The sequence below is a fragment of the Phalacrocorax aristotelis genome, chromosome 16 (genome assembly GCF_949628215.1).
Source record: "Phalacrocorax aristotelis chromosome 16, bGulAri2.1, whole genome shotgun sequence".
Lineage (NCBI taxonomy): Eukaryota > Metazoa > Chordata > Aves > Suliformes > Phalacrocoracidae > Phalacrocorax > Phalacrocorax aristotelis.
The window spans coordinates 12,383,482-12,403,592 of NC_134291.1; the positions used below are offsets into that span (position 1 = coordinate 12,383,482).

A 20,111-nucleotide genomic window follows, 5' to 3' on the forward strand; every position below is an offset into this window, starting at 1 on the left:
GATCTGCTGAACGACCTAAACACAATAATTTTTTTGCTAAAATGACTCATTTCTGTGTTGCACTCTTCCCGTGGCACTTTGAGAATAGATCCTGACTTTCTCAAGCCTGCAGACAGCTAACGTGGTTATCGCGGGGGGTGAACCAGCCCTCCAAAACGCTGCGCTTCCACCTCCCCTCTCCTCGGTACGGGATTGCTGGCGGCCCCCCCGGTCTGGCCAGCCACAACTTCGTTTGAAACACGGGGTTTGCAGGCACCAGCAGGGACGGGCGTCCCCGCGACGGCTGACCCCGGCTGCTCGCGACGCGGTTGCGGAGCGCTAGGCCTTGGCTGCAGGTACAGCCTCACCCAAGGGGACGCACGCCTATGGGTGTATATTCACGCGTGCACACGCGTGCGTCGACCCACAGACACACAGACACGTGCACGCGTGTCCCACCGTACGTGCCAGGGTACACACAGTGCCGGCGGGGTGCGGGTATGGCCGCGAGGATCCCGCCCGGCCCCTCGGGGTGCAGCAGGGCCCTGTGCCCCCCCGCAACCCGGCGGACCCCCCGCCGCTCCGTGCCCCCCCGCCGCGTGCCCCCCCCCCCCCCCCCCGGCGGGGTTCTGCAGCGCGGTGTGTGCTCGCAGGGGAGGGGGTGGCTGCGCCGGCAGCCGTTGCGGAGGGGACGGACGGACGGACAGACACACGGACACTCGCTTGCAGGGAGGTGCGACGGCACCCACACCCGCCCGCGGGGGGCGACGCTCCCCTTCGCGGGAGGGGGGCAGCAACCCCCCCGGCCTCCCCCCGCGGGGCGCGCGGTGGGAGAGCGCGCGCCGCCGCGGGGGGGGGCGGGGCCCGGAGCGCGCGGCCCCGCCACTCCTTGGCCGCGGCCGCCGCGCTCATTTGCATGTGGCGGGGGCTCCCCTGTCACGTGGGCGCGCGCGGGCCGGCGGGGAGGGGGCGGGGGGGCCAGACTTCCTGTTTGAGGTCAGCGCGGGGAGGGGGCGCGCGCGGCGCAGCCTGCCGCGGTCTCGCGCTGCCTGGCGCGGCTCTTGTCAGTCAGCAACAAAATGGCCGCGGTGGCAGCAGCTCTGCTCCCGAGGACGGCGGCGGCGGCGGCCTCCGTGGCGGTGGCGGCAGCGGCGGCGGCGGCGCGGAGGAGCGGGGGAGCGGCCCGGCGGCACTGAGCCCGGCGGCGCTGAGCCCGGCACCGCCTGCCTGCGAGCGGACGAGGCGAGAGCGAGCGGGAGAGACGGAGCGCGGCGCTGCGGCCCCCCCCCCCCAGCCCAGCCTCCGCCAGCGAGCCCGGCTGACCGACCGACCGACCTGCCCCAGGCGCTGCCGCGGCCCCCCGGGGAGACGCTGCCGCTCGGCCCCCGGCCTGCCCCGCTCCCGCCTCCCTCCGGGGGCGCGAGCACCCGGGTCCCTGCCCCCCGCGCGGGGCTCCGCTGCCGCAGCCTCCCGCCGTCCCCCTCCCCCGCCCGGAGCTCTCCGGAGGAGACGGGGGGGAGCCCGCGGGATCCCTCTGCTCCTGCCCCCGGATCCCCGGTGCCAGCCAGGCAGGCAGACTGTGGGGCTTCCCCGCTTCCCCCGCCGCGTCCCCCCCCTCCGTGAAAGACTGCTGGATCCTCCTCCTCGGCGGCCCTCCCCGCGCTCGCTCCTTCCTGCGAGAGCGGCTGCCGGATCCTCCTCCCGCCCGAGCAGCTGCCGGATCGTCCTGCTGGGGGCCCTGCGAGGGACGCGGATCCTCCTCCCCCGCGGGACCGCCGCGGATCCTCCGCCCCGCCGCGGAGCTCCACGGAGCTAGAGACTCGGCGGGGCCCTCCTCCCGCCCGCAGCCCCGTGCGAGACTCGGGATCCCCCGCGGCACCCGGCGTCTTTGTGCTGGTCTCGTTAAGGGGGGATCCATCTTAAAACTGTGCCCTGGGTCCCAGTTTCTCTTTTTAATTTGCACTTTTTAAACCCCCCTCAGACGCTCCTCCATGTGGACTGAGAACCCATCGAGACACACACGCACGAACTCATCCCGATCGACTCCAAATCCTGGCTTTCGTGGGTTTTGCTGCAACACATAAAAACAAACTTGCATTTAAGACACACTCGTGCAAAAATTTAGCTGGGGACTTCAAGGTGTATTTTGTCCTGGTTTCTTGGTCTCGTTTTGGGTTTTGATTTTGGTTTGGTTTTTTTTTGCTTCACTGGAAATCAAAAGCTTGTTTTGGAATTGGACCTGCCTTTGCTGCACTTCTCCTCTGGGCTGGATAACACTGAAGCTTTTTGCTTTTCTACTTGGATAGTGTTCTCCTGTTGATCTGTTGGTTTTTTCTTATCCTGTGTGGCAGACTTTTTTTTTTTCTTTTTGAGGAGGGGTAAACAAACGGCAACGAAAAAACTTAATTTTTTTTTGGCCGTGTGAGATTCTTTCGTATTCAGATTCGTGAAATTACGGGTACACTTATTAAAAATAAAGGCATTAAAATAAGAAAGGAACACGTCAGAAAGACCCCGACACAGTAGACAAAATTCTCGTTTCCTTACAGCAAGACTGAACCGAAAGCTGCCAAAGAGCCCTATAAAGAAAAGACTAAAAGGTAAGAAGGGGTGGTGGCTTCTAAGCCGGGGCGTACTTCCTTCTCTCACCACTCTAAACGCAAAATCTCCTTTTTTTTAAACTGTTGATTAGTCGGAAGCAAGTAACGCAACACACTTCAGAGCCGTTTGGGGTGTTTTCAGGTTTTTTTTCTTTTTTTTTTTCTTTTCTTTAAAAGACTTGCCGGAATATCTTTCACATGCGAGGAGTAATTCGGTGTTTTCCTGCGTAGCTTTTCCTGACCCACAAAGCCGCTGCGGGAGCGCCTGGGGGGCAGTGCTTGGGGAGCGGGCCGGAGGTGCGGGAGCCCCCGGGGAGCGGGCGGGCAGTGCTGGCTGGCGGCGCGGGAGCGGGCCGTGCCTCGGGAGCAGGCGGGCTGCGAGCGGAGCGCTGCGGGTGCGGTCGGATCTCTAGACCGGGTTTGGTGTTTCCCGCCCGTAACGAGGCTGTGGGGCGCTCCTCAGTCCCCCACAGCGCTCGGGGATGTCCGTGCGAGCGCGGGACGCCGGCCGGTGCGGGAGGGCCTTGGGCACGGCTTACGCCTTTGAGCGGGCGCTGAAGGAGCGGCAGATGGGGAGGGCCCAGTCGTTAACCTGAGAAACCTTGAAGCGCTGGAAGTTTATTAATTGTTTGAATCTTCTTTGTTTGTATCACAAGTTTGTGTCAGAGGTTAATCTTCTTAATATGTAATGAGTTGAAGGTCCAATTACGGGATTTATTGAACTAATTTTCTCCCCCCGTTCCATTAAATATAATACTGCTGGTCTTACTTTGTGGCTACTTTATTTTCTCCTATAACTCGAGTGTATCTGTGGGAAGATGTTTATTAATGTAACAGCCGGTTTAAATTTAGAAATAATCTTTAGTACGTCATAGCCGCGTCTGTTGCATATTTCCCCTCTCGTATGCACATGCATGTAACTGGCGAACTTAGCTAATTTATACACTGAAACTTGCTTTGGACATCAGGTCAGGTAAGGTAATTGAAACCGCTGTTAGCGGCTGCTTGCTGGTGCAGAGCCCGAAACCAGGGGGGTGCGGGGGGGGGGCCCGAGGGGGTGCGGGGAAGCCGGGGAGCCGCGCTGCGGCGGGCGGCACTCGGGGAGGCAGCAGCTCTCTGCAGTCTGGCCCTAATTGCATACAGTGGGTGGGATTTTTGGATTCACCTGCGACCGAGAATTAAAATGCAGTTTCCTATCGAATATTTCTTTTTTATCGTTTCAAGGTAACACAGACACGAGTGCTGCCCCCTCCCCCCCGCATTCCAGGGAAGTAGTAGGTGCCTTGCGGTGGGTGCAGCCTGTGTTTAGCAAATCACGCAGGTTTCCGTAATTGCGGTTCCTCAGACTCGGCCAGCCCCCGGGGACCCGCCTGGCTGCTTGAGCATGCCCGCGAACTCCAGATGCTGTGCTGAGGCGCTGCCCCCCGCGCTCCGGCCGCTGCCATCCCCTCCCGAGCGCTAACGCGTCCGTGGCAGACTTGTGTACAGCTGGCGAGGGGGGCTGCGGTGGCCGGGGGGGCTTGCGCTTGCATTCGTAGGGCTAACACTGCTTCTCGGGGCGAGATGGCGGCGGCTGCGTTACGCGCCGGTATTGGGTAGCCTTGTTGCTTCTGAATCTGTGACTACTGAGTCTGTGAAGCAAATCAGATTACTTTGAACTTTTTTTGGCGGCCACGGCTGTTTTGGCGGACTAGCAGGAGTGTGATCGTGCCTTGCCCTCGCAGGAGAACGGAGCTCTTCCGACGGGCACGGAGCTTGTGCAGTGGAGCAGGTCTGGCTTCAGCCCTGGTGAGCAGTGCTGCCGTGCCCGGGAGCAGGGCTTGCTTCAGGGCAACAGCGAGGCACGTTAGTAGGAGCTGTGTTTTAGGCAATAATCTGTACTTTTGACTAAATGTTTTGTTTCTCGTAATGAAAAAAAAAAAAAAAACCGGGCAGGCTAACCTCTTTATTTAAAGAGCCCTTCTGGATGGCGGCATAAAATACTTAGGATTTATTAGTGTTTCTGTTCTCTGTGTGGATCCTCATATTGACAAATTTAGGTATTGGTGCGCATGAGACCAAAAGCTGACTTGAACTGAGTAGTGTATTGTATACGGTCGGTCTGTGTATTCTGTGTATGCCGTTCTGTCTATGACAGCGCAGGGATTATTTAGTTATTAGGCTGCCATGGCTGCAGGGCGTTAGTCCCACTCACTGCGAAGGGGCGTGTGGGGCGCCTGGGTCTGCGCCGTTTGTGCCAGCGCAGAGCGTGGCGGAACGCTGCCCTCGGGCCCCGGTTCGGTGCTGAGAACATTTGGTGTCTTGAACGTTCTCCCTCTTGTCCAGGCAGGGGTGCGTTTGCATCTTCCAAGCTCTGCCTCTCATTACCGGTGAATGGGATGAGGTTTACCTCACCTGCCACTACAAATCCCGCTGAAGCCTGCTGGTGTGAATGAGAAATCCATCTCTCTGGCTTAATTGCTTTTTTCCCGGGGTTTGTCTTTCATATCAAAATAAACTATGTTTTTGATGGCTTTCGTGATCTTTTGCAGATGTGTAAGGGAAGGAAGGTAAATCTATCCTTTTTTGTTTAAAAGAGCTTTTTAAGACTTGGCAAAATAATAGGATGACATTTCTGTAATATGAGAAATAGCATAATGGGGCATGAGAGTACTTTTAACCTCAGGATCCTTTGTTGAAGTTCTCCAAGCTCCCAAGTTCCATACCTTGCTGAGATGGGTAGCAATAAAACACGGTAAAGTTAAAGGTTTTGTCAAGCAGTGGCTATAATCTCTTTGTGTTGTGAAGCAAACTGTTGCTGAATGGCCACCTTATGGAAAGTATGGCTTTGCATGAGTCTAGAAATAAAACCTCTTACTTCTCTGCTTTCCATTCACTTAATTCAGAAAGGCCAGGAAAGTTTATTCATGTAAGGGATTTATTGCCTGCTGTTAACTCAAAATGACCTATGCTTTTCCAGCCCATTCAGGTACTCTGCGTGATGTAGATACCTTTTCTGGTCCGTGTAAGTTTGTTGTTAAAAGCCTAGTAACAGCGTTTACTTTCAGTTTTAGCTGTTAAGACTTAACCAAGGCTGGTGTGTGTGGGAACGGGTAACATGTTAACTTAGCAGCTGGCCTTGCCGAGATAAACATGGCTTTTCCAAATGCTGTCATCTGGCCCCCTTCCAAAACAAGCCGAAGGAGGAGGTCAGGGGAGGAGCCATCCTTTGCGTTCGTAAAAAGAGGCTTTCATCTGGAAAGAATTGCTAGATAGTATTGACTGTGAGAACTGCGGATTTAAAAATAAAACGGCTGAACCTTTCCTAAGTAAACAAACCAGTCTCTGTTGACCACTTGTATCTTGCTGCCTGTTCCTGTGCTGCTTCTCTTTGAAGGTATAGAACTTAAATGGAGAACGCATATTGCTTCTTTTTAAGAGTCGGTGCTTGACATGTGACTTTGAACATCAGCGCTGATTAGAAGTTTATCGTCTTTGGTTACAGTAGAGATGTGCAACACAAAAGCACTATTGTTTTAATTGTTTAAAATTCAGATTACAAGATAATGGTAATACCATTAAAAGGTTTCCCTTTGGCCTAGAAGCTGCAGGTAGGAGCCCGTCGATCCCTTAGTATTAAAGATGAATGATAAGGAAACCTCTTAAATGCCTGTGACGCTGCAGTCTAGCCAATTTAGGATCAGCTGATGCTTTCTAGTGATAATGGCTTGAGGTTTTCAGCTGTATTATGAAGATATCAGCCAGGGCAAATAGTATTTAGAAGAGAAGTGTACTTTATTGAATGGGGAGATGATCTAGAAGTGACAGTAGATTGCATTACTAAATGATCTATGCACTCTGCACAGTCTCTTCGCTGGTAAATGCTAGTGGTAAAATGAAAGATGGTTATTCTTAATGTATGAAAGCAGAGGAGTCAAAGTATTATTTGATCTTCCTTTAGGAATCTGAGCTATTTGTGAAAATTGGCTACCAAAAGCATGGCTTGGTTCTACATCTTCATTACCAGATGTAGATGTACTTATGCTTATTTAAAAATTACTTAATCACGATTAACTTTACTATGGGTTCCTATACACAGTTACAGCTCTGTTTTCTGCAACTTTATTTGTGCAGCTTCCTACCTTGTCCCTAATATGTTAAAATCTCCTGCATAAGATAAAAATGTCTGAATTTGATCATAACAAACTGTCCATTCTTGCACAGAGTAGTTACTGTGCTTTGTAAGATTTTATCAGCGACCGTATCACTTGTGGAAAATGCAGCAGTACTTTAAAATATGCATCTGATTCTTTTTTCTTTTTGTAAGTGTGACATACCTCTCTCTCCATCCCAACAAAAGGGCTTCTTTCACTGAAGACATCTGTAAAATAACTAGCTGTTAAGGCTGATGCTTCAGGATACCAAGCATCAAAATCCGAGTTAGTTTTGGTCTTGGCCCTGGATATGAATCGGCACTGTAATTTTTCAGTGTTGAGGTCTCGAATGTAGTTGTAATTCAAGCTCATAAAATATTAGAAGCTTTGACAGTAGTGAGGTCTGCTTTCTGGAGCTCTTCCCTGTGGGTTTACAGCCAAGGATGGCTTGAGAGTGAGAACAGTTATCTGTGCTGCAGCAGTGATGTTTTATGGCTGGATGCCCAGATTGTCTAGCTTTGCACACAGCTTTATAGTTTGCCTTTGAGGGCTGTGGAGGTGGAAGTCATTTGTAATAAACAGCTATCTGCAGCTTGCTGCTTCTGTGTTTTGAAATGTACATCCATTTAAAAAATTGCAAACTAGGTGCATATTTACTTAGATTTCAATAAGGAAATTCTATGTTTTAGGAGCTTATGAGATGTTAACGATTGCTTATTGCTTTGCTGTAAAAATAGCTAATATTCATCCCTTGGCTGTTCGGGCTTTTTTAGCAGTAAGCTCTGAATTGCTAGAGAATGAGACTTTTTTAATTTTTGTTTTTATTTGAGAGAAAAAATGACAGGTGAAGTCGATTGGCATCCTTTGTGGTAATTGAGCCCCAGAGAAAAATATGTTTATAGGTCTCAAAATAGTTATCATGCAGCTACCAGCGATAGGCTCATTTACAAAAAGATAACACTCACCCCCTTCCACCACAAGGAAAAAAACACCCTGGGCTATGAAGGATTTAATGTCCATGGGTGTTTTCCTGAGGCAGATGCATTTTTGCCCCCCACCCCAGCTTCTTCTTAATGGGTCCATGCATGTTTTCCCGTCATGACTCTCTGAAGCGGTAGTGGGTAGTGCCTTTGTTATGCCCTTCGTCAAGAGCAACCTCCTAGAATGGCACATCTGGTTTTTCTTAGATGTGCTGTTTTCTTCCCATTCCTTTTTTCCCTTCCCGTGTGCTGTCTCTGTGCTCTCTGCTTGAAGTTCACAGTTCTCTTGTACGGCATTTGCGAGACTTCCCGATGAGAAGTGGAAGAGCTTTTTGTTTTGTTTGAGAGTGCTCACTGTGGCTCGGATACCATTCTGGGTGGTCAGTACGGACACGTATCGATTGTTAGTTCAAACTGACTTCTGCCAAGTCTATTTTAAGCTTAGCCAGATATCTGTGTTGTGTCAGTCTGCTTTTCAGTTGTACTCTAGTCTCGGACGCTCGGGTCTTTTAGTTCTTCAGAATTCCAAAATGTTTTCATGGCTGGTGCTAATGTCATTGGTTTGACAATGGACATGCTTGTTTTTAAACAGTAGCTGGTTAGTGGTAAACAAAAGAGCATCAGCCCAGTGCTTTAACACAAACCATTATAGAAAAATGAAGCAGTTCGGTGAGAATGCAAAAAAACCCCCCACACCCAACTGTACAGATGTATAATGTGCTGACTGCCGTTTCAGTGTATTTTCTTACAAGGTCATTCACAGAAGACCACAGAAGGTGGTTGGCATTGCTTGTAACATTTCTGCTTGAACTCGCTGTGTGTTCATATTAGCTTTGAAGATATTTCATATGGAACATGAAGTTAAAAATCTTACTAGCGTGGCAAGCATAGCGTAATGGCATGCGTGTAAATTAAGTAAGACTCTTTGCAGAGCGTATGACCAAAGCCAGTCTGGAGTAGGATCATTCATTGTCCCTCTGCTAACATCATTCATTCTACCTGTAGGTCTCAACTTTCCTCTTCTCTCACTGTTTTTAATCAATTGCATGAGCGTACCTAACCTAGGAGAATTGCTCCCAATGGTTTTGTTGTCTGATTTCCTTCCTCCCCCTTTCAGCTTTGAAATGGATGCTCCATTTGAAAGTTTGTCTCTTACTCCCTGGCTGTGTAATGGAAGATGTTACATCTCTGCAAATCTAACCGCTCTTGTCTCTTTACGGTGTCATGGCTGTAATGCTGTAAGTGCACAGTATCGTACCTCATTCTTGCTTTAGTGAAAAATAGCCTATTGGCACAAGAGTGCTGATCACATCTGTTCATAACATACCTCTTCATTTTCCTGCTTGTGAAACTATTTGGTTTCTCTTTGCATAACATTAGTTGATGTAAACTATAGATGTATATGTTTTATCTTTTTAAGCCTTTAAAAAATAAATATGGAAAATACAGCATCTTCTGATAAGGAAGGAGAAGAGCAATCTACCAAAGATGGTAGCAGTCTGTAAACGCTATTTAATATTTTCTAGTATGATCGTCATGAAATACAGCTGTCTGATCCAGTGGTGGAACTAAATTTGGTCTGCCACAGTAACAGAACTCCTGCTATTGAGGAGAGTCTCTGAATTAACAGCGCTGTTTCTGGTGAAAGATGTTATTATATGGGACTTACTGGAGCTTGGTGAATGTGTGATTTCTACTATTTCTATTCTTCTAATCAAAGTTTTAGAAGTCCTTCACTTTTGAAAAGAACGATCCAAGTAAAGTAAGTCTCATTGGGCACCACAAGTGCATTATCTACTGATGTCAGTCTTTATACTGTGCTACAACACAAATGTGTAATAATTGAGTAGAGCAACGGTTGAGGTGTTGGGTGGATGCTGACATAATTATTTGCTTAAAAAGACACTCAACTTTAATTTTTCTTGCATTTGTGAAGACGAAATGTTCTTTGCAAATTTGTAGGTTAAATATTGCAGGGACAACAAAGCCCCATGCTTTTGAAGCAAATAACCCAGCCTGATAGGTACAATCTATTTTATCTGGATTATATTGTTACACTCTGATAGTCCAGCAGCATGGAAATTGTGATTCCCCCACCCCCATCCCTCCCCTGTCCCCCTGTCAGCATCCCAAAAAGTAAGAGCTGACCTTTCTGGAATTCTGTCTGCATCTACTCATCACACAACATACTTGGAGACATTTTGGATATATTTCTGAGAATATTTGCTCCTCATGGCGTTTCATGGACTAACTGAAGGCATAAAATAGTTATTACTAAGATCATAATTGACTATAAATTGATTTCCAAAGTGGTATTTACTGCAGCTGGTTTTCCTGTCCTGGAAGATCATTTATGGCTATTTCCTTTCCCCATCTCTCCCCCCACCCTGCCTCTCCTCCCCCCACGGAGACACTATTCATTTGCCAAGTTGAAAAATGGGTGATGGCCCATTCTGATGGTGGCTCTGATATTCTAATGTATTATTGGCAGGAACTGGTGTCCAGGTGCTTTTACTGTGGAAAGTGAAGTGGAGGAACGGAGAACTTTGAAACTTGATGAATTTAATGGAACTTGATTAACTTGATGAGTTAATCTTTTAAACTCTGGTAGATTTGTGGAGGGAAAAATACTAGCTTGGACCTTTCCTTAATTTGCATGATAGAGTAAGTCATCTTCTGAATTTTGTGGATTTGGTTTCCAGCCTAAAGATAAGTACAGAGTATTGTAAGTATTTCTTATATCACTTGAGTTATGTTGCTATTTAGAACAGCATTGCAGCTGAAGATGCAGTGGAACAAAATCTAAATTGCTTCAGAATGTATTATCTTTAAGTTGAATTAAATGATCATGGTGGGCAGTGTTTTGATTTTTGTAGTTAAACATTAAGAATGTGCAAAATGTGCACAAAAGAATTCAGTAATTTTCGTCATTTGTGTTTAAACTTTAACATAGTTGCAGTGCACAACTTTTAGTACAGTTTATTAGTCTGTAGTATGTTTTGTCTTCCTTGACTCGGATCAGATTTGGTGTTAACCTCCTGCAGAGAATTCCAGGACCCCTGACATTTTATTGTGACTCTTGATTAGCTCACCAGGGTTCCTGCTAAGAATTCTTCTTTCATTCACTTGATAAATTGAATTCCCTATCCACAGTGCCTTTAAATAGAACGGTATTTAGAAAACTTGAAGACAACAACTTGAATGTTCAGTGAGCTCACGCAGCAAATTTAAAAATGCAGAAGAAGGAAATTACAGGTTTGTGTATTCTGAAATCTTCTAAAAGAACAAACATTTTACAAAAGCATAAGTTTCCATCTTCATATTCCCTTTAAATTTATTTCCTTTCTGGTTTCTACAACAAGGAGTTCTGTTGACACCTGTTTTCCTTTTTCCTCTTATCTTGCCTTGTTATGTCAGGAGCCGTGCATTCACCAAACTTCTGTCTGTATCTGGGAGCAAGTATAATGAGGTCGTATATGCCCATGTAGTGCAACTCCAGCTTTCCAAGGCAGCATGTGTGCACTGGGGAGAGCATCTTGTTCTTTACGTCCTGTATACCCTAGCCTAGCTTATGCGCACCTCGGACACCTTGTGCCATTCATCGTCTTCTACTGTGCATCCCCTTACTGTTGCTGGTGGTGCTGGCAGGGCCTGTACTCTGCAGTACTGTTCTGAACTCTGCAGCATGAGCAACCGTGTCTTTTTTTTTTTTCCTAATTCTAGATCTTGACACACTCTCCCTGTGAGGCCACTGTCCTCTTACTCCCCCATCCCAGTGTCTTCTCCATGAGCTGCCTGGGGTTGGGCCTGCAGGAGTGTTCTGTACTGCCCCACCACTTGTGCCTTCTGGGGTGACACCTGGGGAGTGGGGCCCAGTCCCTGTACAGGGTGCCATCTTCCTAGAGGCTCTGGTTTCTGTAGGCTTTTGCCACACATCTCTGAAATGGTTTTAATATCATAGGAAAACTCAGGCTGGAGGGGACCTCGGGACATCATCTCAGATAGGTGGGGCTGTATTTAAGGTGAGTGACGTGTGCATGTCTGGTAACCTGTCTGCTGCGACTCGCTACATTGCTTGTATGTCTTGGTGTTATTCTTAGACTTGTCTGGTACAGTTCCCCTGCTGTGGGTAGGAGTGAGGGAAGTGCATATGCGTTTTTCTACTGTGCCTGTGGCAGGATTTCTGCCTAAAGGAGAGGTATTTCTTCCATACCTCACCTTCCCTGGAGTTTTTAATCACACTGGAGCCACTCATGAAAGTGGCAATAGGTGCGTGTGGCCATGGCTGCTGTAGGCTGGGTGTCTTGTCTTGAAGATACGTTGGCACCACCTTTTCCCCAGAATAAGCACAAGAGCAGCAGCATAAACATATTTGTCTTCAGTATAAATTCTGCTGTCTGCTTTTTGATCCTGTTGGCTGTATCATCTAGCTTGACCTGTGTGAGAGTAACAGCCTGATCTTTAGCTCCTGCAGTAAGCGAGTTGAATGTGCTTTTACCTGCTGATAACAGTGATTGGGGTCAGAAGTAGTTGAGTGTGGGCATGTGACTGTGATGGAAGGGGGGAAAGGAGGGCTAGGGGTGTTGGAAATCTCTACAGGCAAAACCGTACATCATCTTAGTTATGCAAGCTTCCTTTTAATTTTCTTAACCAAGAAGCATAAAGGTTTAGCTGTGCTTACTTGAAGGGCATGCAGGTATGCTACACGGAAGCAGTGTTCCTAGCTTTCTGTCCTGCAGCATGCATCATCCCTCCTGACCCTGTTACTGATGGGCAGGTGACGGCTGACCGGCTCCTCCAGCCTGTGTCCCACGGAGAGCCCCCGGGCTGTGGTGTCTGGCAAAACATCCCGTGGAGCTGCTGCTCCTGTTCCTATTTCCTGGCTTCATACTGTGCCGCTGCCCCAGGAAGCAGTGCTCCTCTGACATGTTCTTCAAGTCCAGCTAAATAATTTGAGCCAAAACTTGTCCATAAGTTGCTTCTGTGTCAGCTGATTGATGGTAGTTAGTTGAACAATTTGTCAGTGTGGGGCTTTGCCTCTGTTGGCACAGGGCTCTTGTCCTCTAAAGTGTTTGCAGAAAAGAAAATAGCAAATAGAATCTGGTGAGAAACAAACGTGCTGCGCTCTTTCTTGCTGAGCTACTGGATTCCAGAGCTGTTTTCTTTTGTGTGTTGTGTCCCAGGAAGACTGGGGAAGAACTCTGGACCACATGCTTGATCAGCTGCTGGTAAATATCATCAGGTCTGGGAGGGAGGCAATGCTGTGAAATTAAATCTAGTTATCTGCACTGTTCACAGTCTGTAGCTTAATTTTCCAAGAGAGGAGTCAGTCCATGTTTGCTGGGGGAGATGATGTTTGTAGCATGTTTCTTGCTGTTTGTAGCCTGTATTGAGTGTGAGCATAATGCGAGCTTTTTTGGGTTGGTTTTTTTTTCTTTGTTGATTTGGTTTGGTTTTTTCCCCCTTGGTTCCTGTGTAGCCTGGGTGGTGCACATGATGGGATACTGGAGGTCTGCTGGGGTGTTGTCAGCAGGCCGAGGGAGCAAGTTCTGATATGGTTCATGCCTGAAACGTATACAAGGGTGAGGTTTTGTGTACAGTGTTCTAGCCCATGACCAGACTTCCCTACTAACTACTTTAGTTGCCCCAGAGTGGAGCTTGTGTATACATTCGTATGCACTGTGGAGAGGAACACCTCCACAGAAGAGGTGGTGTACTTGTGTGATGGCAGCTTCACACCCTATAGCATCGTCTACACTAGCGTGTTAGGTTGGATTGGGAGTTTCATGTTTAGGCAGACCTTCTGATTGCCCTGAGTGCTTTGGTTGACATTATGGAGTGGTCTTGCAGAGCAACAATGGTGTTACTTTTAAATAAAATTTCTGGGTGATGTGCTCCAAGGGTTCAGTTAATGCCTTCCTGCTGCAAGTGAGCAGTCGGTACATGGGAGTAGGCTGGAGCTAACGTCAAGTAATAAAGTCACCTGGAGTGGGGATAGCATGGCTATCAAGTCCTTTGCACCAACAAGTTTTGCTCTGCAAATCCACTCCTGTTGGCCTGCACTGCTTAGTAATGAAGATGTAACGTACACCTCCTGAAACGTTCTCGGTAGTACCCCAGTACTCTCATTAGTTCGCCATCTGTCTTCTGGTAACAATCCAGGAGAAGGTGAACAAAAGGGAAGTCTGCAGATGAAAAACAAAACCCTAAAAGCCTACTGGGACTTAGGCAGTGCTCAAATATGGACTCGTCAAACTTCTGATGTCTGACCTACTACTTACAGTTAATGTGTCCTTAATTTGTAAAGGCTTTTTCTTCTCTGGGATTTTTCCCTGCTTCCAGTGACAAGTAGTTAACTAGTCGAGGCTAAGACAAGGCCAGGTCGGTGTGCTTCTTTTAAAAACCTTGAACTGAAGAACAGTAACTCTCTAGTCTTTCTTTCTTTTTGTTCTACTCTAATTTACTTCAGTGCCTGTTTACCTAACGTGTACGTAAGGTAGGGTCACAATAAGTTAACACTGGGTGAATTGGAAACCTCTAGCAAGAGTCTAGGTCCTGCAGTAAATAGCAGCTGGCACTCTCCTCGAGGTCCTGCCAGTATTTTGTTGCTCTTTAACCAATAATACAAACTGGCATGTTAGAAACACCGTGTGCTACTGCTGGAGATGCAACCTTGTCTCAAGGTTGCGTAACACAGGTGCTCTTTTTTCTCCTGATCATGGAATGTCTATCTTACAGATTGTAAGAGCAGGATTATTAATGTAGTCCCTTGGGCAACCTGAAATCTTCCTGTAGTTCAATTTAGTTGAATGTGATGCTTTTCAAATCCCATTCTCAACTAATGCTGTAGTGTTCTTGCTGTCTTTAAAGGGCAGCTACATTCTGGTCCTGCACAAATTTCAGTAGTGAATGAAGTTGTCTGCGTGTGTCTTACACCTTAGTCAAGTGTGCTGAGGTTTAAAGAAAGCCTGGAAGGGAGTACATAGGGATCACGTCTAATCCCTCACAGTTAGAGGCAGCAGTGGAGAGAAGGGTCCACAGAGCAGCATAGACCTGAAGATACCTATAGTACTCAGTAACAAATTAAATAAATGAATAAAAACACACAAAGGAGACTTAAAGCCAGGACTGTATTGTACAGCAGAAGGAAAGATCAAGGGCAGTATGAGCATTAGCGGTCTGTTTCTGTGCAGGAACATCGGTGGAATTTCTAGGTGGCTACAGAAATTGGACTGCTGTTACTGTTAGGTGACCAGTTTGTCTTCAGTGCTTCGGGGTAAGTTGACCAGATACCAGGAGCATCAAAGTGCCAGCCCCAGTTGTTAGTGGTGGGTGATATTTGATGTTTCAGAGGAAGGGAGGAATTCCCTGTCAAGGCAAATAATCTATTAAGGAGTGACAAGTGCAGGACAGGGACATGGTTTGACAGCTAGAAACCCCAAAGCATGGGATTAATAAATTATAAATTGAGGTCAAACAAAACCACTCATCAAGCTTCATTTAGGGCCCCCAGCAGGAGCAAATTTTGCACCCAAACTTTCAAATTACAGGCTTTAGTTTCAAAACGTGTGATCACATTTATACATATAACTGTAAACTTATCTTGTCCACAGCGGTGTAGCTGAGGGCTCTTCCCCCATTAATTAGGGTGTTGTAGGATTTTACTTTGCAAATGGATAGAGGTCACCTGTTTCCAGTCTAATTGTCTTTGTGTCCAGGCTTTGGTGTGGCCTTGTATCAGTGTTACTTTTTAATAAAAACAAGTCTTCCTTTCTTTAGGTATTTTGCCTCTTCTCTCCCCCAAATGTAATTTAAAAAGATCTGGTATGTCTTTTAACGTTGGTTGGTTGGTTTGTTTTAAATGCTACAGTGTGGAAGATTTTTCTTTATCCTTAATCCAAATCTCCTTTGTTGCAATTTAAGGTCAGTGCTACTTACCACAGCTGAGATAGAAAGGTTTTACTCTATTCTTCTCTCCGTCTTTAGCAGCTATTTGAATAGAGGGGGGTTGCTGTCTCTTTACATTAAGTGAATCCAGGTCTCAAGTTTTTTCCACAGGCCCATGCTTTTTGGTCTCTGCTTCTTGTTGCTGTTTCTGGAGTCTCTTCAGCTGATCTGTATCTCTGTTGCTGTAGATAGTCCCGAACTGGACACAGTACAGCAGCTGATGAATTTCTGACCATTTGTGACACTGTTGCTTTGCCTTTGGATCGAGATCTGCTGTAATGACTCTTTTTCATACCCAAAACTGGTGTTTAGCCAGTTGCTCCCTATGCCATGTTGATACATATGATTATTCCTGCCAAACATGGTACCCTGCACTCTTTCTCACTGAATTGCACTCTACTTTTTCTTGTACATCTCGAGTTTATCAGGTTCTTCTGAATACTGTCCGTCCTTAATTGTTTTGCAGCCCAGTGATGTGACACATTCTGGACACATTGTTCCAGCAGCAAAGTGCTGCTGGACATGTGGCATATTGCAACAAAAACCCATTGGTTCCCTGCCTTGTTGGAAGGTGAAGTGCTGAGGTTACTTGTTTTGTGGGTATTTTATTGTTCAAAAAAACCCCCCAAAACAACCACGTTCTTATTAACGAAACTTTACGTGTTGCTTGAAAAGTCAATAAATTAATTCTGTTGCCTCCCTTCTGTCCTTTTCAAAAATACCTGCAACTATGCCACAGGGAAAAATCAGACTACTTTTTTCCCCAACGGATCCTTGTTAGCCGTTGCTGTTGTTTTTGTCCCTTGCCCTTTTAAGTTATATGCCCAAACTTTGCCATTTGCTAGTGTTCTGGAGTGCCACCTGTCTTCTGCTGATTCTTTAAGGTAAGCTGTAATGACTTAGACACAGTTGTTCTTGTACATTACATGAGGCCCAGCCAGTGGAAGAACATCTGATTTCTCTAGGGACTTTTAAAGCTGTTCATACTTCTGCTGGTCTGATTTCCTATTTGGAGTGGTAGCAAAATGTGTAGTTCAATCCCCCTATTTTTGCTGCCAGTCCATGGAAGTTTTTCTCAGAAGCTGGGTCATTCCTTCTCCCCAGACTTGGGGAAAGGCACTTAAGAAACCCATGCTGAGGTTCTTGTGTTGAGCTGTGTTTGTCAGCCTGTTTGGGTGAGGAAGCTGGAATAAAGCCTTGCAGTGGTGGGGGCAGAGATCCTGGGGCAGGAGCAGCTCGATTGCTGGCCTTCTGCTGCCCCTGCCACCAGCTTGGAGCAAAGCCTCCCTGCCTAGAGAAGAGCGCTACGAAACCCCTCTGTGAAGCTGCCATCATCTGCATGCTCAGCACCGGTTCAGATGGTCGTTGGCCATCTGTTCCCAGCTGACCTCTTTAGTGAAGGCTGAAGGAAAGAAGAGTACTATCGCTTCAGCCCTCATAGGGCCATTTGTCAGTAGTCCCCCTTTCCCACTCTCAGAACTAATACTTCCTCTTGGTTATTAATGAAGCACTTAAAGGTTGATTTACTGTTACTTTCTATATGCACAACGCGAATACGTTGTTGGCCTTCCTCATTTTTGTCCCCATGTATTTGTGCTGGGTTTTTTCCATATTCCTTATGTATTTGACCTAGTTTTGAGTGCTGCTTTGTTTTTTGGGGAGATTGGAGAGCTTGTAATTAGGGACCAGCTTGACTCTTCTTGATTGATGGCTAAGCCTAGATATTAAGGGAAAAAAGCTGGCACTTTTAAAGTCACACCAGCTCCTTGCCTTCACTGGTACTTGCTCTAGAAAGGTCACAGAGCTGGGCTGGAAACAAAATGAGTGATAGGCATATGTGGAGTTTCAGTTTCTGTTCTAGTAGTCATGAAAACAAAGACTGCTGATTGTATGGTGAGCTCTTGCTTTATGTAGTATTTCTGTACATTAGGATATCCACATAGTCATTCAGATTCTTGATGATTTCCAAGAAACAATGTCTGCCTCTTCCTATATGACAGTACTTCTCAGTTGTCCTGAATTAACTGCAGCTTGCCTTTCTAGTATTCACTGCTATTTCTTTTGCTATTTTTTCTTACTCCATTTCATTGCTGCCCTTCAAGCTGCTTTCTGCCTTCATGATCTCAGCCGCTTCTTTCTTCCCATCTAGAATCAGATCTTGAAGAACTTTCTAAATAGTAATTTTCTTCACTTCTGTGTGAAACTGTATAATGCCAGATTTTGAGAACTTGGTAGGTGGTTGCTGTGTGTTTCATGTCTGTGCCGTCCAGACCCTCTGTTATCATATGTAACGATGCACGGCTCTGTTAGCTCCTTCCAAAAAGCCTGCTCAGCGTGCTTTGGTAGCCTGCCTTTGGGTGATTATTTGTCAGTTCCTTACTAAAGATTCCCTCCCACCTACCCCCCCCCCCCCCCCCCCCCGCCCCCATCACTGTGAGGAGAAACGTGTACGTTCAGAAATGTGTGATGCCCTGTTGTATGGTGGGGGAAGTCAAAACCAGAGCAATATTTAAGCAATTGTATTCAATTTGTAGGATTTGTGTCAGTAACAGCAACTTTCACAACTATCAAGGGAGGTTTTTCCAGCATGAAGTAGGATATGAATGTAAGGTATAGGAGGTATTCCAGAATTAGGGTGTGGGAGCTATTCTTTCATTGGGCTAATCCAGACAAAGACATCTGTAGACCAAGACTAAGAATGCTATTCTGAAGAGGTATTCCAGGCAGTGTTCCCATGTAAATAAACCTTCAGCATCTTAAATATGTACAAACAAAAATCATTAGGCTGCTGGGTTTGGAGCTGTGTCACATGGAGGGACAAGAGAGACATGAGTTTAGTCCTCAGCTACTGCAGGAACTTCTGAACTATAAAACACTGTCTGGGTAATAACCTTGCATGTAATAACACAAATAGACTGCACTTGAAGTTTGTTTAAGAATACGATATTGCCGAAAGGTGTGTTGGAAAATCCTGTTAGAATGTCATGTCAGTGCTAATTCAAAATACCAGCTGTGGCTTCAGATGTGAAAGCAATCCAATGTCTGATACCAACTAGCAAACTGAAGTTCTCACTTAGCTTAAAAAAACAAATCAGCCTAGATTTGTTAATTTTTAAAAGGGATTAATAAGCCTTCCTGTAATAGGCATTGACAGAACATAGCCATAGTTCTCAAGTTGTTCTGACCATGACCTTGCTTTCCTATTTGGAGAGAGCTCCTAAGCATCTGTACTTTAAAGATAACCTTGGTTTAGGTTTGGATTGAATAAGCTAATTGCACTATTTAAAAACAACACTTGATGCTATAGTAAAACTCTTTGCTCTCTGCTCAAAAATCTCTCGTGATTTTGATACGTCAGATCCATGTATGTGAAAAAGGCAAACTCCTACAAGCATATTCTAAGACACTTCTGTTTTAAATCATGAGCTTTGTATTCATAAATTTTTTAGCTTTTTTTCCTGTAATAAAGATTAAAGTGTCACTCAGGAAGTAAAACTGCAACACATGCCTTTGACAACGTAATCAAACTTTATATAGCAATGCTTTTATTGTTTTCATTTTGTTTTGCTCTTAGATGACTAATTTCTGCCTAGAAGTGACAGCAAGAGTTGCCATCTGAGAGGCCACTTGGAGCTTTATTTCTATTTTAAGCATATTTAAAGCACATGTATTCAGAAGTGTCATTATGTAAATCAGTTTTGAAAATTGAACTCCAGTAAAAATTGTATAATTTTCTGCGTTAATTGAGGCTATTTTAATCTCAGAAATGGGGGGGGGGGGGGGGGGGGGGGGAGAGGGGAGAAACCAAACCCCAAACAGGTTTCCACTAGGAGTGGTACTTCTCCCTCTTATGGTGTACTTGATATGATAATATGGTAATAAAATACATTGTATTTTTAATTGAGCAAAATGTTTGCTCCTCTTGGATTTGGAAGATCCTCTGGCGTGGTGTTTTACCTGCATAAGGGAGGGAATAACGTACAGTGGTGCTTGGGAAACACTGAAACAGAACCACCTTTAGAGGACAGAAAGGCTGGAGATAGGGGTGTTCATAGTGGAGTCCAGTCTGAGTATCAAGACTTCAGCAATGATGAAAGGAACTTGATATTAAAAAAAAGACCTAACAAGGCAGTTGGGAAGTATGGACTTTCATAGTTTAAATAAACTCTGCAAATTAAGTCAAGTGGTGGTGGTGCTGTGGGTTTTTTTGGGTTTTGAAATTTTGTTGGTTTTGTGTTTGGGGCTTTTTTAATACTGCACTGACTATTAAACAGAATTTAAATGTAATTGTGGTGTTCTGGAATTGCTGCCATGTCGTGGGTTTTCTGAACTACTAGCAAGAGGAAACCAAAAAGCTTCTCATTTTGCACTAACTTGGTTTCATTCACCTGCTTTAAAAAAAACCAAAACCAAAACAGGCTAGAACTTCCCTTGGCAATAGCCTGACAGTTTGTGAGAGTTCACTTGAAGAT

At 46.2% G+C, this 20,111-nt stretch overlaps 1 protein-coding gene across 8 annotated transcripts in view; it reads left to right on the forward strand.

The window, feature by feature from the left end:
* Positions 1-1,445: 1,445 nt before the first annotated feature.
* Positions 1,446-20,111, forward strand: part of TNRC6C (trinucleotide repeat containing adaptor 6C) — a 110,671-nt gene continuing 92,005 nt past the window's right edge. For all 8 annotated transcript variants that reach the window (XM_075111278.1, XM_075111282.1, XM_075111283.1 and 5 more), the window contains exon 1: positions 1,446-2,579. The gene's annotated coding sequence lies outside the window, so the exon portion shown is untranslated. The remainder of the gene's footprint in view (positions 2,580-20,111) is intronic.